The sequence below is a fragment of the Haemaphysalis longicornis genome, unplaced genomic scaffold (assembly GCF_048455015.1).
Source record: "Haemaphysalis longicornis isolate Haplotype H1 unplaced genomic scaffold, Haemaphysalis longicornis Haplotype H1 scaffold_1, whole genome shotgun sequence".
Lineage (NCBI taxonomy): Eukaryota > Metazoa > Arthropoda > Arachnida > Ixodida > Ixodidae > Haemaphysalis > Haemaphysalis longicornis.
This window is the reverse complement of record NW_027526203.1, coordinates 372,071,253-372,094,684: the sequence shown is the minus strand read 5'-3', so window position 1 is coordinate 372,094,684 and position 23,432 is coordinate 372,071,253. Positions and strand designations below refer to the sequence as shown.

At 45.5% G+C, this 23,432-nt stretch overlaps 1 protein-coding gene and 1 long non-coding RNA gene across 3 annotated transcripts in view; one reads left to right on the top strand and one right to left on the bottom strand.

Moving 5' to 3' along the window:
• LOC144155094 (uncharacterized) overlaps nucleotides 1-23,432 on the bottom strand; it is a 303,882-nt gene that overhangs the window by 230,575 nt on the left and 49,875 nt on the right. The gene's annotated exons all lie outside the window — the stretch shown is intronic.
• On the top strand, nucleotides 4,536-21,836 carry LOC144155093 (uncharacterized). The gene is made up of 6 exons (XR_013319503.1): nucleotides 4,536-5,172; nucleotides 5,946-5,997; nucleotides 9,910-10,060; nucleotides 17,441-17,532; nucleotides 20,901-21,063; nucleotides 21,637-21,836. It is a non-coding gene; the product is annotated as an uncharacterized LOC144155093 (long non-coding RNA).

Genomic DNA, 23,432 nt, shown 5'->3' with positions numbered 1-23,432 from the left:
GTCACAGACAAAGACCACGCGTGATTGGATGGTAGAGACAGTTGCGCGTCTAGTGCGCCGCACAGGTGCACGCCGAGGAATGCGTTGCGTTACGCAATGTCAGTGGGGAGAGAGACGTCGCGCGTGGCGAGGAGTAGAGAGAGAGAAAGTGTTTATTAAACGGCAAATATTTACAAGGCGAAGTTTGCCGCTCGACAGAGGGCACAGGTCTCGCCGCGGGAGAAAAGAGCATTGGAAAAAAAAGGCAGTGAAAGGGCAATGAAATATTAGGAATATGATAACAGGCGATTAAAAGGATATGTACAGTGTATATACATACACAGGCAGATTATAAACAGACTATTTATACACACACACACACACACACACACACACACACACACACACACACAAACAGACACACACACACAAAAGGAATAAAGGAAACAGGGTGCGGATAGTGGGTGGGGTTTGGCTTTGACAGCTCATGCACGGGTGTTGAGTCCCGACTCCTCGAGGTACGAGATGAGCAGCCTGAAGGCCTCTCGGTGCAGCGTGAGGGCTCCTTCGCAGTGATTGAGGGTAGCCCCAGCCGCCGGTACCCAGACACTAGTTTGTTCCGGGCAGCAGTATACGTTACTCGGGAAAAAGGCAGCGGTGGAGAGGAGTACACAGTGGGGTTGGAACCAGACCCCCTACGTACAGGACTATGCTTCTCTGTGCAACGGACAATGTGGGAAAACCAGCCTACAAAGAACAAGCTTACAGCGATCCATCTCTAAACGCAAATGCATCGCTGGGAAGGCATTTTCCAGGGTCAATATAAGCCGTCGTATATCAAAATGCGGAGGCCCTAGGAACTTCTTTATGAATTTTTCCATACTATAAAATGGTTCGCCTACGCCTGGTCTGTCGCCGGAGAAAATCTGCTGGATCCTAGCCATAGACAGCTTCGCTGTAAAGCGAAAAGGGGAAATAATGTCGGATCCCACGCATAGGTGGAGATCGACGTAACACGGAGCATTCATCGTGGCATATCTGGGTTGAAATATACTTACGTGTGGCATTTCTTTAGACTGTTACCGTGCTTGGCGTAGATACTGATTTTTCACAACGGTGAGCAGTGGCGAGTGCGTTGAGCAATACCCCAGGCAGCACGGAAAGTCCGTTTCTTGACCGGCCATCCTATGGCTGTTCTCCGGCATGCTCGGCAAGAGGCAACGAATTGGCTGCCGTTGATAATAAAATGGACGATACGAATCCGGCTGCCGTCACCTTCGAACGTTTTCGGCAGCCAATGCTCATATGTTGGTCGCCTTTCACTGGTTTGCCGTAACCACGGTTTCTGCCCGGGGCGGGTTGCTTATAAATTCTCTGGTAAGTCACCCGCCGCCGAGGAACGGCGCTTGCTCCCGCAACATTGATCACAAGACGTGCGGCAAGCTTGCGGCTGCCGAGTACTCTTTTTTTCTTTGAAAGCCGCTCATCAAAAGATGAGCAGCACGTACACGTCTTCCGAGCGGCCAACCTCTTTTCGCCTGCCGGAGTATAAAAGATGAACGGCTATGATGCCGTAGCCGAGTACTCGTTTTTCCTATGGCAGTTAATGCTCAAAAGTCGACAAGAAAACGTCTGGCTCCCGATCGCATTAATCCAGTCGGAACCAAATCACGCTCCTGCTCTTCGAAAGGTGAACGGCTGATGTCTGTCACAGGTCTAGCACCACCCCTGCCCAATCACCGGAGTTCCGAAGGTCATGCGTGGGCTAGCGCTTAGCCACCGAACACAGTGTGCTGTATATACATGTACACTCATGGACGAATGAATGAAAACACGAAAATATTAAACCGAATGCTCTAGAGGAAAGAATATGGATAGTGAATGCAAAACAATGGCTCGCTAGTGGTATATTTGGAAAGACACATTTTCAATCTTTGTTACTGTTATCAGAGTCCTTCAATGTCTTAGACTCTGCTGTTATATAGCGGCGCGATTATTTCACTTGCATGGAAAGAAATCGCGCTATTTGTGTGTTCCGGTTCATAATTTTGTGTTCGCGTTTCATTTGTCCATTATACGTTTTAGGCCATTCTTTAGACTTGAAACCAAAAATAAATGTCACTTTTTTGGACTAAAGAAGAAGTGCGCGTAAAACAACTCGTGCTTTGCGAGCCTGCATAGACACTGACCGCATTGGTACAGACGCTGACCTCATTGGTATTGCAATTTTTGATACAAGTTAAAAACGTAAGCTTTGTGACGAACCGCGACGCCGAGGAGATTAAGGATCAATGCTCCGGGCGCACAACGCATATTACCTAGAGTAAAAAAGACCGCCCTTTTGGCGGTCTCTTGGCATTCTTTTTTCCTTGGGACGTCAAAATCACTGTACGCAGAACGTTTGTCAGCAAGTTTCCTTGCTCGTACAAGCGACCTAATACTACTATGCGGAAATGTGTATTCTATAGAATCTGTATTTTGGAGCATTCATCGCGATAGCAGTAATTACATGCAACTGGCCCATGTCGTGCCATCAAGCAACCCTTTTCATTCGCCGTCTGTGTTGATGGAAAGAAGCAAAAATCGTATGTGCTATTGAACCAGCTCCAGGCTTTAGCACCTAAGTAGCAGTCAAGAAATGCACTAACATGGGCCCGAACAGTGGCGAAAGCTCGTGGCTTCCTGGACTGAGAAAAGGACAGCAGCTATGTGCAAACAAATGTGCCGCTCAGCGGACGCTAAACATGACAGCAGATCTATGTACCGATAAGACCTCCCACTAAAAAAATTGCCGAAATTCAGGTTAGAGATAACGTTTTTTTTTTTTTTTTCACGCGTCAAGAAAACGAGGATTTCACCAGCCGAAGCCATGATAGCAGTCTAAATATGAAGGCAACGATTCATTAATTAGACCACGTGGGCATCCTAAATTTTAGTTCCCTCATTGTTTCTGTGGAAGGCGAAGTGGTCCCAATCTTATCTTTACAACCCCTCAGACGTGACCAGTCAGAACGGTGCATAATTTGAGCGTATTTTGTTATAGCCCTGAAAAAAAAAATAAACTGTTACGTAAATTTCTGAGATTGGTTGATTTATTATTATGTGGCTTAACTCGCTGACGCTACAGATACGCAAGCGACGAGGCGCGCTGTAGTGGAGGGCTCCGGATTAATTTCGGTCACCTGGGAATCTTCAATGTGCGCCGAAATCTCGAACACACGGGCGTTTTCGTTTTTGGCCTTCATCAGAAGTGTAGTTGTATGACAGCGTCAGCAATGCAGTTTCAATGTTTGAGAAGAGCTAGCTCTTTATGTTTGATTTCTAATACTTTTGATTGACAGCATATAACTTCGTCTATACAAAACTAGCTTTAACCAAAGATAATTGTTTAGAGGAACTCGTTCGTTTGGGGGTCTATTACCTAATATGCGCAATTACGGGGTGAGTAAGCTGTCACGCACACACAAAAAGCCACAGCTAGCCGCCGCTGCAGCTACAACTGCCAACCGACCACTACAGAAATGACCCCGCCTGGGCTCCCCGAATGCTGCATGGGCCAGTTCCAGTTACTTCAGCATGACCTACGGAAACGTGAGGAAGCTTCAACATCGCTTTCGCCAACGACTACCTGCATGCATAAGACGAGACGAGTATCACCTCTCTGTCACTCTTGTAGTGTTCGTTAGGACATTGAACCTGCACTGTGTGCTGAAACTCAGCGTTAGCATAGGCTCACAGCCCTCGACTGCGTCTGCGACAAGGGCTGCGAAGGCCTTGCCTTTCTCCGTGACCGGCTTTGAGAAAATTCTGTGAACGTTTGCACTGTGTGCGCGTTTGTGCGTCTTTCAGATTTGCGTTTCTAGAGTACTTATAGTGTCTGCGTGCGTTTTTCTGTGCTGGTGTATTCATTCCTTGTCGTCATTTTCATTCCGTATCATAAAGGTATTCCTCCCTCCCAGTTTTCCTCGCAGAAGTTACGAAGAAAACACCCGACAAAAAAAAAAAGAAATGCTAGTGAATAGTCCTGTGCGAGTACAGTAAAGACTCACATAAACGCTGTACCTTTTACGAGAAGTTATAGATTTACCAACCAAGTGGTTGAAAAAGCGTAAGGCTAGCGACACCTGCGACAAAGATTTCCCTCGGTAATGATTACGCACCCTGAAGTCTCAGATCACACCTTCAAATGATTAATGCAACATCACGATCTGCAAACGCGCGAGCCGAATGATTCAGGACTCCCGTGCAAGCCTGCGCTGAAGCAGGCCGAACGCCAAATTTTGTCCGAGCTGAAAAGCATTGTAAGGCACACGTGAATTTTTATTTGTCTGGTTATGACCGAGACAAGTCCACGAGACCGCGTACGGCGCAGGGAATCAGAGCCAGAGATAGCGGCAGCTAAGACAAGTCCGAGGTAAAATAAATAGCTAAGACAGGTGAAATGGAACATGCCGTCACTCCGATTCAAAGACTTTTACTCGCCATCATCATCCCCGTTCAAGGTTTTTTCAGGGCGCTGCCATGCGCCAAAAGTACAGCCTGATTGGCTTAGATCTTCTGGACAAAACTGGCAGCCAATCGGAAAAGACCGGGAGCAAGAAGGCAGCGATCGGGAAAATTGCAATCAGGAGCCCATTAAACCTGAAATACTTGTGAACACAAAAAGCAATAATAATTTTGAATGAATGATTCCTTAAAGATTGATTAATTTCGCAATGTTGTGTGATCACTTTGCATAAAAATACAAAGAGGGAACTCTGCTCTTTTGTTCGGCGCTGCAGTCGCTTCCGATCAGGATTCTATTTAAACTGAAATACTGGTGAACACCAAAAGCAATGACAATTTTTAATAAATGATTCTTTGAAGATTGAAAAATTTGGAAATGTTGTATGATCACTTTGAATTAAAATTTAAAGTCGTAACTCTGCTCATGTATTTGGCCGTTTCGGCGCTGCGGTCGTTTCCGATGTAATTTTTCCATCAAGTGGTGCCGGCGAGGTCGGCCGTGGTTGCGCGTTGTCCGTGTTGTTATTCATGTTTTTTGTGCGATATACCGTCGTAAAATGTGTTCGCCCTTTGTGGATAAAGCCTGCTTGCCACGTTGGAAACACGTGCGGTTAAGGATAAGCTGAAATACAGCGGCAAACGATCGAAGAACGGCGGCGTTTTCCTGTGCCCGGACAAAGAAGTTCGGTAAGTTCTTTTTTGCTGGACCTTTTGTAGCGCGACTAAGGTTCGGTGCCAGAAACGTGTTATTGGCTTGATTTCTCGTTTCCGCGTCAGTCTCACGCTGTGGTTCGTGCAAGCTAAATGCAATTTGCTGGCGCTGCTCGATATGTCTAGCGTTGCTGACGGACAGGTGGTGGGCGCAGCGGAGGGCCTTAGGAAGCTTGAAATAATTGCCGGTGCTCTTGATAACATCGTGAGGAATCGACGTGTTTTGTTTCGTATGCGGTTTTTATCGCATTAGGTCTATTTCTATATGCGGCCGTGCGGTTTCACCGTGCTTTTGTTTTATTTCGATAGCTGTGCCACTTTGAACAAAGCAAAATACAATGTGCGACTGCTTAACTTATCGGACGTAAAACTTCCCTTGAGAAAAATGAAAACCTTAAATAGTTTGAGAATCTTAACTTGGCAATAAAAGTGTTTTGATATTTTTTTATCGTCTTGTTACTGGCTGAAAACTATTTGTTTTCTTCAAACGGTTTGTAGTTCAGGAGCACATAGGCGGAGTATATTTCACATTGCTGTAAACGCTATCTACGCTTACATAGCATTGGTTTTAAGCACCTTTCATCAATTCTGTGGTTAGGTCTTTTGACATAACTGTCTTGATAATAAAACAATCATTGAGTGAGTGTTCTTACTTCTCGGAATGTGTAGTGTACTGTGAGCTTTTAACTTTGGCAGGTAACGACGTTTGTGCTTATGTAACTTTTCTTTGCAACCTTTTCATTTAAAAGTGGCTGGAGCTTCAGGACGGGGGCTGTCTGGCAAGATGAAAAGCAATAACAGGTACGTACTGCATTTATGTTGCCGATATAGGAACCCAGAAATAGAAACTGGACCTATAAGTATGCGTTTGAGTGATGTGGGGCCTTTGCAGCAGGAATTATGCCCACCTAACTTGTGGGAGTTGTTTATTCTTGCATTACCACAGGAATAATAGTAGTAGGTAGCCCTTTCAGCGGTAGGATGCTCTGCATGTTTAGGACAGTTGAATTATGTTGAATGTAGCTTTTTATACGTGCAGAAAGTAAATTCCTGTTTTATATTTCTTTTGCACACGATGTAGTGCCTGTGCAAACCAGGTTTTCTGGGTGAAGAGTCCTTCAACATCTGCTTGAGGCTGGGCAGCTGTTATGTCATAATGCTAGTAATGTGAGTAAGCACTAGATCTTGCAGGTGCAGTCCCAGTGCCGCAAGAAGTAATTGGAATGCTGGAGCTGGGGCCAAACTCGGGTCTGTGTAGCTGCACCAGCGGTAACTGACAGCAGCATATCATATACACATGCATATCGGCCACAATATCCCCTCTATACCTATGGACCCTTCTGTATTACCGTGTCACTGAGCATTATGCATTGGATGTTGGATGCCACGCCAGTGGAGTGATGGTGCTCTCAGCAGACACTTCTGGCAGCATAGCCTGCATGCTTCCAGTGAATGCGAGCTAGTCAAGCTGAATCTCTTGCAGATACAGGAAGGCACTGTTCTTTTCTCTGAATACAGACTCCTGACATCCTTTCGCGCTACCTATGCACTGAATTTACATGGCTTCCTTGTCAGTGGTCAGTTAATCAGCCGGCTGTTTTGCGATGGGTTAAGCAAAATAAAATGAAAAAGAGTGGGGAGGTTATGCTGGGTGTGCGTGCAAGGTCCCAAAGTTATTTGTGAACTTGAGTTGTAAATTGATCTGTCAATTGAATTTCTTTCCCTTTTTTTGCATTCAAGCTCAGCCATCCCTTTCTCTGAAATAAGATCATGTCTATGCTACTGAGCTGCACTGTTGGTGGCACCTGGAGTGAGGCATCTTTATGCTTCATTTCTTTATGTCGACGGCATACTATGACTGCTCAAAATGCTGTAAGCACAGTGCTTACATTATGCGCACAGGCTCAGTTGTGTGAGTTCAAATTCATTTCAACCAAATAACCTGCCGAGGTGGCTCAGTGGCAAGGCGTTGCGCTGCTGAGCACGAGGTCGCGGGTTCGATTTTCGGCTGCGGCGGCCGCTTTTCTGATGGAGGCGAAAAGCAAAAATGCCCGTGTGTGCAAGATTTCGGCGCACGTTAAAGATCCCCAGGTGGTCAAAATTAATCCGGAGCCCTCCACTACGGCGCGCCTCATTGCCTGCGTTGCGTCGCCGTGTTAAACCCTACAATCAATCAATCATTTCAACCAAATAGATTTTTGTCGGAGCAAAACGAACCGTTGGGCTTTCTTTGCCATATTTTGTTTATTCTTGCTCATTAATTAAAAATATATATTTTTTTTCATCTATATAAAATGGCTTTAGTGCCTCTAAATGTGTGCAGACAAACGTTTACATGCTGGGTTCTGTTTTTAAATGAGGCATAGCCACATGCTACTCAAGATCATGAGTTCGCTTTCTCGAATCGTAAGAATTGACAATTTAGATTCTTTCGGGCCAGTAAAGTGACTGCACATGTTGATGGGGTGGTAATTCTGGCGAGGCATCAACTGCCTGGTCATCATATTGAACATATATTTGGCTAGATAGTGTGCGAAGGATGTGAAAAAAACAAATTGTACCAAAACAATGTAAATTAGGTGCAGTCAAAAGTTTTGTTCTTTGCACTATAGGGTAATGTTAGTACCTAAGCAGCATTTACTGTATTCACAAGCTTGAGACACTGACAGCATAATGCACCCGCAGCTAGGCTCAGTGGCTAAGGTGTGGTGCTGAGCCCATATATGCTGGTTTGATCTTGGCCACGGTGGCTGCTTTTCTGATGGAGGCGAAAAGCGAAAACACCCTTGTCTCGAGATTCAGCATAAGTTAGTTTGCCAGGTGCTCAAAATTAATCCGGAGCCCTCCACTACTGCACGCCTCATAGCCCATGTGCAGCTTCAGCGTGTTAAACCCTGCAATCAGTCAATCCGACGGCATAACGTAATCACGTGATTTTTATCAGAGCCTTTTGGTGGGATGAGGGGGCAAACGTCGATAGCCCTGGCAAATAAAATGCATCAATGGTACGGATAGGTAGATGATGATGATGATTGATTGATTGGGGGGTTTAACGCGTTGACGCAACGCCGGCAATAAGGCGCGCCGCAGTGGAGGGCTCCGGATTAATTTTGGCCACCTGGGGATCTTTAACGTGCGCCGAAATCTCGTACACGCGTGCGTTTTTGCTTTTCGCCTCCATCAGAAAAGCGGCCGCAGCAGCCGGGAATCGAACCCGCAACCTCGTGCTCAGCAGCGCAATGCCTTAGCCACTTAGCCACTGCGGCAGGTACAGATGGGTAGGTTTACCTAAAGTAGCCCATGCTGGCTTGTGCTCCTGCATGGTCTACTATAGGTAGATGTTGGGGCAGCAAGGCAGTGCTCCCTAATGATTTGGCCGCAACCCCCTGTGTACCAAGCAGGGGTACCTGAAACTGTCCATCATTTTTTAATACCTCAAAAGCTTCTCTCATTGGTGATCGGGCACAAATAAGATTTCATTTCGTTGTTGCTTATAGTCTTGCTCTTCTGATCAAGATCGGTCTAAAAAAAGCACAGAGAACATAGTGTATGCTAATTTTGAATTTTGCCCTTCCAATAATAATGCCAAAGACAACCCCGTACCGTGTTTACTGAATTGTAATGTGACCACGATTGTAGCGTGAGGGGTGACTTCATCGCATAAAAAAGAAAAATTAAAACCACTAAAGTAACTCAAAGGGTAACTTTCTGTTGTGCCAAAAAAAAAAAAAGAAGCGCCGCGAAAGTACTCACGTGAGGCCAGTGGAATTATGGAAAAGCACATTTATTTTTCAAACACTTGGGCTAGGCGCCCACCTTTGACACTTATAACTTCGCAGGAAGCCCATCTGTCGAGCGATATCACTTGTTTTGAGCTGTATCAGCTCAACACTGACCGCCAAAAGGCGGTTACACTGTTTGGTGACGAAATCAGCAACACCCTTTTGTAATTCGACGTGGCAGCTGTAGCAAGGCCCTCGGAAACGTTTTGGGCAGGGTTCACATGTAAAAAGGCGCTCCCGCAGTAGCTGCCATCCACAGACGGTCGATGTTGACTCTTCGGGGAGCTGCCGAATTCCCGATTTCTTGAGCCATTAAAATAGCATGGGTCATACTGAGTGCAACACGTTGCCGTAACAAGGGGAGCTGAAGCGGTGTTGAAACACTTCAGGGCAATGAAAGTTACCTATGCCTCAATACTAAAGTTTGGCACGAAAACAAAGGAAAAAATTGCGCACGCTGTCAACCACCACAGAAAAAAAGCAAGGAAACGAAAAAAGTTGATCTTAGCTTGTAGTGGACCCGAACAACTCTGACACATCTTGCTGACATAGATTGCGAAATGGTCAGAACTGTAGCCATTGATGACAAATGGGTGCATCATTGCAATTTTAGGCAGATTGTAATGCGAGGGTTGACTTCAGGTTGCAAAAATAAAACGTGTTATAATCGACTAAATACAGTAACATTCGTATTTGTATTTAACTATTTAAATTCAATTTAAGAAATGTATGATATTTGTTCACCTCCTCTATTGTTTTGATTGTTCAGCATACTTGATCATGACAGCATCATGTGACGTTTTGAGACTGCCTAGAGATGAATGAACTCATGTTGCTCATGGCAATTTGCTGAAGCAAAAACTAGGGAAATTTTGACGCATCAGTTTGGTAGGCGCCCTGACTATAGACCACAATTTTACAACCTTCTCAGGGTGGCGCCATTTGCCCGGGATTGGTGTGGAGCTGTGCAGGCATTTCTCGGGGGACAGCGGGAGCAGCCACGGCCCCAGCCACATGCCACCAGCCGCATTGGACTGCGTATCGTGTGGCCGATTCGGACACCTAATCTGATTTGAAAATTGGTAAGTTCATATTCAACAGTTTGCAACCCACAGTTTACAGTGCAGTAGAAAGTGGGTTAAAGGCGAGTGAAAGCTAGTTGCATGCGAGGATTGCGTATGCTGTACACAGGCTGCAAATGGACCATGCTTTGCGTGGTTCTCACCGAAATCGCGGTTTGTGGAGCTATATTTCTCTGTGCCACACTTTTTCCAGTCAATTGCTGCACCCGACTCCTATACCCTACGAATTAGCTGTGCGTCTCACCGTCCCCGCAGAGCTGAGCTGTAGCATTAGAAAAGGGTTGATTTTTGTTTGTTTCTCGTCTATAAAATGAACACTGCTAACCTGTAGCGAACAGAAATTAGCGATAGATAATGGGATTGGAATCAATAACTGGGCTCTAAAAACAGCATACGACAGCGCGTATTGTTGCAAAGGTGCTACATTCAAATATGTTCAATTTGGCGTGATAATCTATTTGCGGAAGCACTCAGGGACCCCCAAAATCTTAGTTATGGTTTTTAATGCATAACGATCTTGTGTTTGTTATTTTTTTATGTACTCAACAACTGTGCAGTGACGCTCAAACAAGCAGCCTTTGCACATTTTCACCCAAGGCATGCCGACCTGCATGCTGGAGGAAAAAAAAAGTCTGAAAAATGTGGGTACAGCTGTTATATTCAAGAGGACTGCCATGACAAAATATACCACTCAGAGGCCATGAATCTGATAAGACAACATGCGACACGGTGCATTTGCAGCCTGTGCACAGCATGGGCAAACCCGCCGTGCAGTTAGTTCTCGCTCACCATGAGTGCGCTCTCTAGTGCACTGTTAAACTGTAGGGTGCTGACTCGTTGAATAAAATTGTACTTGCCAAAACCTTGGTGCTGAGACAAATCGTCTGGAATGCAATTGAGTAAGCACTGTTTGATGGTAATGGCACTATCTAAGCTCATCGGTGCTTTATTTTTAGAAAGTTCATAGCATTATCGAAAACCGTGAAAGATGCAGCTTCTCGCACAAGTTCACGATGTGTGCTCTTAAATCGAGTCTGCGCTTAAAAACTTCCTTACTTGGGGGCAGCTGGATGAAACATAAATTATAATCATACAAAGAACTAAATATTGCCAATGTAAATTCAACAGAAATTTGTCTTTATTGTCTCCTAAGCAGCATTTATTTATGCTTCCTCAGAAACTTCACTGCAGCAACCAAGCACAAGTTCAGAAGTTCTTGTACTGTATAGACAAGGCTTGCTCAGTTTTTTTAGTATCCTGTGCAAGTTTCTAACCTCTGTTGTTGGCTAGAAGCTTACTGTGTTAATAACCGTGGAAAAGAACAAGCTGACAATGTTCCTGTCAGTGGTGCGGCAGTAGCTCAAGAGGCAGCGGCTTTTTTGCCATTCACTATGCCAATGTGGAAAAAGCCATGTGTGCATTTCTCCTGGCAGGTCCCTGGAGACAGGGGTGCCTGAAGTAATGAATCAGTGCTGAGTTTGATAACGTTAAGCAATTATCACAATGCATTCCTCAATCAAGAGCTTCTAAGATGTCGAGGTAGGTATCGGTTTGTAAAGGTCCAGTTAAGATAGTAGGAAATTGTAGTGCATTTTCTTGCACGAAACGAAAAATTCCCCCGCATTTCCCCGAGGGGGAGAATGTGAAAGTGCGAATACACGGTTGTCGGCCCGCTTGCGGCGCTTGCGCTCGGCCCCCGCAGCCCACCGCCTCGCCGCCTTCTCTTCCATCTCTTCCATCGGGTTTGTAGTATCACGTGTACACCACGCAGTTATCAAGCCGCTATAACGCCGCTGAGTCGCCAACGCACGCCGCTGACGACGTAGTTTGAATGCGTTAAAGATATAAGGCGCGTCAACACTGATATCACCGTCGCGTCCGTGGCTTGATCGGTAGAGCGTCGCGCTGCGGCCGCAAAGTCCGCGGATCGAAACCTGGCGCCGGATGCTGTTTTTCTTTATAGAGGAGCACTGCGGACGCCGCCGACGCCGCCGCCGCCGGCGGTGGATGGTTTGGGGTCGCTTATAAAGTGTATTCACACTTAAAAAGTAGTTTTAGATGTGATGACATTTCTCAGAAGATTTTGCTCTAGGAGCTTGTAGGCATTTTGCTTGCACATGGTGGTGCGTGCATGTTTCCCAGCTTTGGGCTAGTGCATGGGCCGCCGCTATCCTGTGAGCACCGCAGCAAAGACATAAATATTGCCGTTTTTTTTTTTTTTTCCCTATTGCGAACACAGTACACTGCTAACCTTTAAATGAAGGTTGCAAAGCTTCCTTAGAAAGCTAATATAAAAAAAAGAAACATTCAAGGAAGCCGTTTCTGCAGTACAAATAAACCGCTGTTTTGAAAGCAGTAAAGATGAGGCTGAGTGAAACACTGCGGCAAATAGTTTGTTCTTCGCAAAACAGTATTTCTGGTAGAGAAGTTCAGAATGCAGCCTGGCTGTAATTTTAGATAAGTCGTAGTTATTAAGAAAGAAGCCGTGGCTTTCTACAGTGCTGTGAACCTCTTATAAATAAGTCGTCAGTGAGCTTGGAAAGTGCTGTACGGCTAAACAGTGAGAAGTCAAATGCATTCACGCATTTTTTTTTTTTTTTTTTGCAGAAAATAGTTTTTCTACCTTTAGTTGTAAGACAACCGCTGGTGGCTTTAGTGAGCAACTACTGATGCCCCCTTCTCACCCCCCCCCCTACACACACATACGCACCTTTTTTTGGCATCTTTCTTTGTCAACTACGACTGCACGCTGCAATTTCTGTGGCTGCCAAGCTTGTGCGAGCGTACTGAGTTTGTCCCCTGCCATTTCCGTGGCCTCAACAATATTGGGGCAGCAGAGTTTTACAATCTAGGCAACTGACCATTCATAGCCGTAGTGCAAAAAATTGGGCCTGTTTGTTTCTTATTGCGTGTGCTTTTTTTTTTTTTTTTTTTTTTGAGGTTCAACACTGCGAGGACACCTATGCGCAGAATTTTGCGGCGTGTGCTTCTTCCAATATCCTTGCTTTATTACACAAGACTAAAGAGGAAATGCGGTACTATGTCGTAATTGAGACAACTGAAATAAAGCCAACGGTTTGTAGGCTGTAAAAAGTGCAATAATATAAGTACGAGGTCCAGGTTTTGTATTTTCATGATAGAAGCATTCCTTTCCCGTCATTCGCACAAACATTTTTACTCAGTGGCTGCTATGAGGCTTTTTGATCTTAGTGATTATTCGAATAAATGCTAATGTACTGCAGCGCGGCTGAGATGCACTGCTTTAATTTGATAAAGTTACAGGTGGGGAAATGTGGTATGATGCTTAATAATGACAGAACTGTATCAATAAGTGTTCTCAAAATACACATTTCATGGGCTTTGTTTTTCCAAATGAGAGATTGAAATGGCCTATTTTAACACACACTTCAGTTTGTTATGTAATGAGTAAAACTCGCCTGCTAGTTTCCCACAGTCGACTGGGACCCTTATACCCTAGTTACACGGGCACAGTTACCCCGCTAACTATGGTTAACGCAAACTGAGCTTGGCCACCTCAGTTCGGTTACGCTAACCGCAGTTGCTGCTGCCGCAGTGTTCAGTTTGCACACAAGTGGCGGCGCATCAGCGTAGGCGAAAAAAATCACCTGGCGTTCGCAGAAGACGAAGGCCTGAAATAGCGGGAGCCCTCGAAGCTGCCCCCAAGAGGAGCTTGTGCTCTTTGCGTCGCTCTCGCAGTCGGCACGACCGCGCGTGAGCAGCAGCTCGTTTCCCGGTCCACCCGATCAACTATGAGAAAAGCCTAAATTTGTAAATTCTGCTGATCGTTTGCCAAAAAAAAATAGACAAAGCAGGCAATCATGAAGCGTTTTCAGCACTCGGAAACGATCCGTGCGCACGTCGGCCGTTCCTGCACTGAAAGCGTCTCGGCACTGAAAGCGTCTCGAACCAGCCCAGACCACGGTAGCAACAGCTTGTCGCCCCTCTTCGAAATCAATCGCGGAAAAGAAGTTCCACATGCGACAAAGTGGATATTATAAAGGTTAAAAATTGTGCTATGTATTGTAATTTGCAGTTGTAGAGATAGCGCCGGTCAAATATCTACCACGATCCTAAGTTCCCAACACCAAACCGACCCGAGAACAAGCCGCTCGCGAGCTGCTGGGGAAGCCCCTTTTTCGGCGTGCGCGAGTGCGTCGCGTTTGGGTCTGAAGCAACTGTCTAACGATATTTTTTGTCTACACTGCTTCGCCTTTGGTTTTTATCGTGAGGTTAAAAGTTTGTTACTTTATTTTTGTTACGCTCACAACCAAGTGACCGCTGTCGACACACTTGGAATTTCGCATGTAACAGCCAAAACCGCAGTTTGCGATAACCGCAGTTAAAATTTAGTAACCACCGTTAAACGTAACTACAGTTACTTCCGCCATGTAACTAGGGTATTAATCTTAATTAAGGTATGGTGTGGGGACAACCAAAATATTTGAATATTAACTGTTTCGGGACCGCCGGAAAAAGTGATGAAAAAGGGAGGTCGCGGTACAAATTTTTTATTACATAAAGCAAAGGCACCATCCTGCCTTAGCATATACCAAAATGCAGCTAATTATATGCTCTTTGACATACAATACCAAGTTTTACTTCAACACTGGCGATAGAACCATGAAAAAATCTGAAAGTAAGAACTTCGTAAAAAAACTACAGAAAAAGATAGAAAAAAGCGTAAATATAAAATATTAAAACATAATAAAATTATTTCAGGATATACAAAATCTAACACAATGCTTTGTTTCTTCATCGCAAAAGTTTGATGCGGCTAGGTGTAACTGGTTTTTTGTTTTGTGTGTGATCTTTTTGGCACTAAGGCCATGGCTCGTCGTCGCCCAGGTACACGCCGGGCTCTCGTCCCGGCGAAAACTTCATCCGTTTCTGCACTGGTGGCCGGAGATCACCACCATAGGTAGTTAACACCCTAGCGAACAAATATAAACCAGCCAGAACATATTTCGAGCGCACATATTTACTCCAGAGCCAATTGAAACGGAAACCAACACCCACCTTTGAGCGCGATTTGATGTTCAGGCTGATCGACACCCGAATCCTCACTCGAGCTGAAATCCAATCTCTAAAGCCACATTCCGACTCTTCACTGCCTCTCTCATCGTTCAAATCCACAGTAGAAGGCGAAGATGTGCGAGACGAGACGAGGCGGATTTCTTATCGCGCTCGCGCGAGTATGACGCCATGTTTGTTTACATTTGAAACTACTGCCCGTCAGAATAAAATATCTGACGCGTTGCCGCCTGGCGATAAAAAACGAAACTTCACAAAAGAGAAAACTCCAGTTTTCAAACTATCTCCTAGATGTCGCTAGGTGTTCCATCGAGCGAAAATGTGTATTCTGCAGGCTCGCGAAACCATCGATCATATGTGATCGAAGGCCTATGGAGCGGTCCCGAAAGAGTTAAAACAGTTGTGTTGACTTTTTGCCAGAACTTCTAGGGCTCCATGTCAAAATTAACAATATTTTCTAATGATAACATGAAGGACAAACAGCTGCAATGCAGTTGCATAAGGAGAGCAGCATAAAATGAAAGAAAGCTGTTTTGCAAATGGTAGGATGTTGCACCATTCTTTGGATGGCTCTTCAACTGCATGGCAGCTTTTAAAGTTGAAAGAAAAATCATGTAAATCATGCCTGGCATTCCCTTGGAACTCCCTGAGGGTTCAGGTGAGCTTCAGTTGCCTGCTTCTACTCAGAGTCAGCACCTAAAGCAAGAACGAACACCATGGCTATATCATTTAGCACTTAAAACACTGATAAGCTCCGCAAGGTTGTTTGATCAGCGATTCCAAAGATTTGGTTTCATCACAAGGGTGTGGAATCTAGTTTGCTGACTGCCCATTTTTTTGCTGCTGCCTTCCAGTGTGTCACAGGGCCCTTGCCACATTATAGTGTGGAGAATAGTGAAAACTTCAATCTGACCCTTAAAGGAGTGCTGGCACAAAATTTCAAAGCACAGATGACTACATAAAAAGCTTTCTTTTTAAATAGAGATACCCCTCAGGAAGGTTAACCTTTAAGTGTTCGGAAGAACATATTTTAAGTCAATTTTAATATGTGCATGCTCGAAAAAGTTAAGGATGGATTTCCTTTCGACATCGACATCAGTGTGATGCCATGTGTGCCTCTCCCCAAACTGCCTATGTCAGGGCTCCCATGCAAATCCAAGGTGGCCTACTCTGCCTGATCCTTCTGAGAAAACGCGGATCCTTCAGTGATGGCGCCAGTGTTTTCTATTGAACACAATTGCCGAGAGACATGAGCTACAGCCCAGTCTTTAAAAAAATGTCCGAAACAGGCAGCACAAACGACAAAGAAATAAGTAGAAACAACAGCACTTGTGTTTTTCCTCATTTCTTTGTCTGATGTATCTCGCCCATTTTCAGTCTCGTCTTTTTCAACTTAGAATCAACTTGGCCTAGCCTCAACCCTAGCAAGTCTTCATGGGCCCTTCATTGAAATTACGAAGGGTTTAATGGGTTTGTATGCTTGCGTGATGCATACAAAGGAGAGATCTTACTTATTTTCATTCACTTCGAATTGAACAAGCAGTGACAGGTTAAAAATTTGCAACTTTTGCTGAATAGCAGGGGTCAGCAAGCTTTTCAGGCGGAGAGCCGGGTTTAATGCAATGGACACGGAGGGGGCCGGAGGGCACATTGGTTGGAAGGGGAAGGGGGGCTTTGCAGGCAAATAAATTTTGGGGAGGAAATTGAAAGCAGTGTACAAAACTAGAATAGCAATCCTTATCATGTTTATTTCCAACACGAATGTCACGAGCTTTCATGCCAGTTGAGGTCAAAACTGCCATGTCGGCCTTCAGGTAGAAAGTGACAGAGGAGAAGGGGTCTACCATTGTGCCGGGGGCCACATAATACTGCCCCATGGGCTGCGGGTTGCCAACCCCTGATTTATAGCATTTTCGTATATCGTCTGAACATGAAGCACAGGACAACCTAAGGTTGTCAGTTCTAGATGCCTTCATTTGTGACAGGGATGGGTGGCATCTATGGAAACTTTCTGGGTGTTGCGAACAACTCAAGGCAGGTTTTCGTGGGAAGATTGGCAAGCATGCTCTCATTACGTTGCAACACTTGTGAGAGGGAACCCCTGTGTCAGAGGACCTGTTTACAGTTTAGTTTCCTGGTGCTAACAAATTCCAAAATTTTTTGGCTGCTGCAAAGATCTTAAGAAAGAATTGTTTTTACAATTTAACAGTTTGTGACCCTGCTCAAGCAATCAAAATGCTTGCCCGGTTTTCTATTCGTTTTGGTTGCTTGTCCGTTTTTCATTTTCAAAGTACCGTATATTATGTGTGGTCTTGTTTTTTCTTGCAGTGCCTGGCATGAGCTCTTACTACTGATCCTGCCACAAACGCTGTGGATGAGAGTGGGTGAAATCTGTGCATCACTGCTGCTAATCTCACAAGGTTTGTGGGATTTCTGCATCTTAAAATCAAGGAAATTGACATGCAGTTTATTAGGCTTTAGACAATACCTGCTGTTAATAGTTACTGGTGGGTTCTTTAGCATAGTCATGAAGCACAGTGTGATTGCTTTGTGTTTTAGGTTATTTCATCCTTTCTTCCAAGCTTAGAAAGATGTGTTTGGCGAGTTGGTGCATCTTAACGATACTTGAACTTGGCGCGAAATATTGACAATCACAGAAAGTAGCTGGTGATAACAGGCAATGACTAGCAACTAACTTTTAGGCAGCGTAAGAACACATAATTGCAGGCCAAAGTTACGTGGCTCCACTTGCATGCAAAAAAAAATTGTGATAAGCAAAATTCACAGCCTAATAAATACGCTCTTTCATATGGAGACCCGTTGAAATGTCACTGACACAATCGCATCCGTTCTTTCCTATGTGGTAAGCTTCCTGTATCTCCCTTTCTCATGTATCACTGCACCTGGACAATTTTCACATGCTTTTTAAGAGCGTCATGCATGCGCTTGCAGAGCTATAGATGGGGTTATGCCCACTTGTGCAGTTCTCAACTGAGAGGTTATGTTCATGTTCACGCAATCGCACGTTCACACACCTTCCAGTGTGCCCAATGCAGACCTTTCCACATGAAAGAGGTATCTCATAAGCAATGTCCCTACACAGCAACTTGCGTAGGCATTAGTGGGCTTTTTCTCGCACCCTTGCCTATCAAAGGGACCCGTAGCACTTTCCCTCGACTACTCGGAATGTATTTTGGGGTAGTCTATTGTCCCAGCAATCACCTCCCACAAGAATCATGAAAATATGTTCGCTATGATGGAAGGTACGTGCGATGCAAGATGCACATAATCATTCCCTCAACTCATTGCGCAGGGTGCTCTTTAAACCTTTAATTAAAGCAACGCCCCAATTGCCTATATAAGACATTTTGCAGGAAAGTGGAATCTTTCTATCACTCATGATTAAAATTCAATCGCTAGTCCGTCAAATCTCATTTTGTCTGTTTCCTTTTTTTGTGTGTGGGTTTGTCCCTCGTGAATTTCTCGAGCACATTTCTTTCAGGTACTTTTTGGCCACTACATCTGTTCTTGGTGTCGTGCAGAGATAGATGCAAAAAAATTGCCAAGATCCTTGTAGAAATAAAAAAGTTGTTTAATTTTAAATTTAAAAATACAAGCAAATAGAGCACTGCCCTCTTCTCGAAAACCGGAAATCTGCTGCTCACTTTCTCACTGACCCCGATGTCATATGGCGGGACAAATGAGGGCGGCAAAAAATATGTCCTGGAAGTTTTAAGCCCAGGGTGACCTGACCTGGAAAGCTCCTTTCCGCGCTTCGTGACGCTGTCGTTCGGTGGTACTGTGCCGAAAAGTAGGAGAGGACAAGCAGCCACACGAGACTAGCAAAGTGACGTGCCTGCTGCTGCGTCGATGGGTGTTGCTATGTCTCTTTGTCTGAACTCTGTACCATCTTTACCTCTCTTTAATTTAGTGTGAAGCCATGTTCAGCACTGCCTTGCTATTGAGGTTTCATGTGAACGTCACTTGTGGGTTCAAAGAAAGGTTAAAGAAACAGCTGCATATTCTGGTAAAAAAAACCTTATAGAACGCTCGCAGCAAAAAAACAAAACGCGGGATTAGAACCACTGACTTGCAAACCAGTACTCCAGCTTCTTACCTCTCGACCATATACACAAGCTGTGAGGCTTGCAAAAATTGAGCAGTGTCTGTTTCTTGTCATGTTTGTGAAATTCTGGCAGTGAGAACGCTTGTGTCTCACGCACCAATCTTGCAGACAACCCCCATCTTGCTAATACTAGAAGCAATGTAGCTAGAGCTTCCATATTTACCTCATAACAAGCATCACCCGATCGCAATCTCTCCGACGCAAGCAAAGGTAGCGAAGTACAGAATGTGCCACACAGAATTATATCTGTCTCCAAGGGATAATAGCTTGCCAACAAAAACAGTTTGGTTCAATTTGTCTCAAGGCAGCCAATCACCGCTAGAGAAAAAAATGTTGCTGTTTTTCAGTGAACGAAACAGCATTTCCCAGTGCTAAAACATGTCCCCAGACATAGAGACGGACTGATAACCTGGAAGCTGCCGTCCACTTTTGCTATGCTCCCTGACCACGCCTCCTCTACCATCGATGCCAATATCTGCCGTGAATAGACATCAGCATACGGCGTGCGAATGAACGAGTTCGCGTGTATTTCGGCGACGCGCGCTGACGCCAGGCGATATCAACAGTGGTGCATCGTAACACGCCATGGAAAGGCACACGTGCTCGAAGCGGAGCCATAGTGCGGCTCTGTTACTGTCTCTATAGATTTTTGTATTCTTTGAGCCCACGGTTAAGCTTTTATGCTTACTTTAAAGAAAACAAGCAGTAAGGCAACATTTAGGCTCGTTTGGTCAAAATAATGGTATATACACACTTTCAAGCTGAGCCAACTGTAGGGCCACCGCTCTTTGTCGTCATATCCGGAGGCCTCAAGTGTGACGTTGCCAGTACTGCATGTGCTTGTATTTTTAGACTAAAAAATAGAATAACTTTCTCATATCTGCGCCGCTTTGATCATTCTTTTTGCGCATGTAGAATTTTTTTCATAGAATGTGGACTTCAAAAACATTATGAACAAAATTGAGGCGTGGCTTTGCTATTGCAAACAGCAGTGACCAGTGGAGCTGAGGGGAAGCCTCAGAAAATGGTACACCTTCCTAGTCTACCTCGACAACGCCGTAGTATTTACCCGGAACTGCGACGAGCAACTTAAACATGAGCGCGGCCCGACAAAGCGCGTTCCGAGAGGGAAACTAATGTCCCGGGGTTTATCATCCCGGCGGACTCGCCATCGAAGTAGTCCGCTGCGGGAAACAAGGTGCAGACCCGCGAAAACGATCTGGAGGCGAGAAAAGGCGTGGCCTTGCTGTCGCAAACAGCCTCGCGAAAGTTATGCGCGGAATGCTGATGTCATTGCTAACGTCATACCATGTGCGCTCGGCAAGGCTAAACCTTTTGCACGAGGACCCTTGTACGTGCACCGGTCCTCGTCTCCACTCCTCCCTCCTCCCCCTCGCAAACTCGGCTGCCGGACTGTGTGCTGTAGCGCCCTGGTAACATCCCTCCGAGGAGCACAAGCTTGACAGCTCTGCTGTTAAAAAGAAAAGGCCAGAGCTCTGTGCCGTGCCATAACCAAAAGGCAGCAGAACTGATTGTGTTATCTACGACAACAAATTGTTTGCTTTCTCATGTGCTCACGTTAAAGGTATGCTTTTGCGTCATATGTTCAGCCTCGATGCATTCAACTTACAAGTGTATTTCAAATTTCCTTTCTCCTGTTAGGCCCAGTACTTCTGCCACATGGGTGGCTACGACTTCAAGGCAGGGCCCGCACGGTGTTGGGCATGGTGATTGGGCAGCCAGTGGCATTGTCCTGCAGCTGGGCAGGGTCCAAGGGGGTGAAAGAGGCCTTCTACGAGCTAGACAACATTGTCTCTTGTTCTTGGTAAGCTGCCCTGATTTTATTTTATGCACAAGGAATTCATTATAATATTTTCAGGGGCTACTTTATTTCAGGGTATTTGTTCGACCATTAGAGCTTATTTTTAATGTTCTTGTTTACAGGAATGAATACGGATACTGTTTGGTAATGCGTAATAAATATTGGCTCTCCGGAATAGTTGTACGTTGTGAAAACTAGAGGCATTGCATTAAGCAAGCTTGTAATACTTTTTTTTTTTTTCACCCGTCGCGGTGGGTTAGTGGCTAAGGCGTTGTGCTGCTGTGCTGAAGGTCACAGGTTCGATCCTAGCTGCGGCGGCCGTTTTTCTGACGGAGGCGAAAAACAAAGATGCCCGTGTGTTGAGATTTCGGCACATGTGAAAGATCCCCAGGTGGTCGAAATTAATCCGGAGCCCTCTGCTACGGCGCACCTCATAACCTGCGTAGTTTCGGCATGTTAAACCTCATAATCAATCAATCAATTGAATTTTTTTTTTCAGGAAGGCCATTGCTAAGCCTGTGGACATTTTTACAGTGCAGTATGTTACTTATTTGTCTGTTTTCAATTTTGTTTCAGTGTCAATACAGCCCAGGTACCCCGACGCAAACAAGGTCGCTGTGGCAGCTGTTATTAAGAAACGGCTATACTCCACCGGTGACTGGGATGGCGGCCGCACGAAGCGGAAGACACTGGACAGTATGAACTGAGCAAAATAACGAACCGGAAGACACTGGACAGCATGAACTGAGCAAAATAAATTAAGTCAAAAAACCTAATCACCACAGACTTTGTAAATCACTACATTTGTCCCTGAAAGGGCAAACAGTGCTCTTTAAAAGGGCACAAATGCTTATGCATGCATTACGAATTTACAGCATGTCCCGTTTTTAGGAACCCATGTGCGCAATTCGAACTGAAAGCTGCTGGGGTTGGACAGCCGGGATGTAAATGGCAGAATGTCTACTATGGTTGAACAGCTAGTATATACCTAAAGTTGAACAGCCAGGCACCAGCCGCTCACCAGGGAAGGCTGACTGGCCGTACTTCGGCAAAAGCTTATGGGCCATTGATTAGACACATTTCAACGGCCGACCATCGGCATAAGGTCAACAGCTGACCTCCTGCAAAAGTTTAACAGCCGGCCTCGGGCAATGGTTCATCAGCCAGCCTCCGGCAAAAGGTAATGGCTGATCTCCGGCAAAGCTGTACGGCCGGAGACCGTTGTGGACCCCTCTGCAGTGAATTGGTAAAAGGAGAGTGGCCATTGGGTGTACAGCAGTTAACTTTAAACACACGGCAGAGGCCCACCTTTGAGTGCGCGCTTTACACTTTGACTGGAGAAAGGCCGGGCAGAAATTACCTGGCTGAAGTTCTTCGGCTGATTTTAAGCCGTACAGGCTTGTGCTGCTTGGGACGAGCCGTAACGGGAAACATTGAACGGCTCAACCTAACCATCGGAAACCCCACCAGCTACAGACGCAGAGAACGTGATAACGCAAGAGATGTGGCTGCCCTGGACGCTCCCCGCCATCCGCTTCACCGGCCGGCCCCTCGGGGGCGGTACGGGGAGGTCAGCGTTACCTGGTGCCCGGCCACTCGATCTCCCCCTTAGATCGAATGGCCGTGCCTGGTGTAACTTCCCGGAAGCCTTCTCCCTCCTCCCTACGTGAGTCGCTTTCCAAGCCCCGCTTGTGTGATACGCGGACGCCAGCGTTATCTGGTGTAAGATAAAACCCAGCGACGCCCCCTGGAATGAATTAACAGTGGCAGCCGCAGCGCTCGGAAAACCGGGAGAAAAGTCACAGAAGGCTTCGCTTTAAAAAAGCAGCTGCGTCTCGGAAAAACAAGACGCAACGATTGGACGGTGTTCCGGCTCAGTTCATGCGATCGCTTTGAATGGTTCGGGTGAGGCGAGGCGTGTTCCTTCAATCAATGGCACCAAAGAAACGTAAGGTTGGCGAAACGGAGAAGCGCCCTAAGAATTCTTAGGCCTTACTATACAATTCCCAGAATTTCTGTACATCTTTTTTTTTTTTTTTTTGCCCCGAATGAAACCAGCGAATTGCCTCTTCGAGTTCCATTCGAGACGATACGACGACGACTCAAAAGCCGAACTTAACAGTTCAAAAGCCGAACTTAACAGATCAACAGACAGCGGACGAGTGGAAAGAAATTGTGCTCACGGACCAGTCCACATCTAGCACTCGTTGGGACTAAAAGCAGCGTGTTTGGCAGCCGCTGAACTGAAGGTGTATTTGTATCCGGCTAAATACGGCCATTGTACGCCGAAGTTGGTTATACACACAATGGTGAGTTACATATAGGCAAAAAACAAGCATTTTAAAGCGTTAGGACTAGGGAGTTGACCGTAT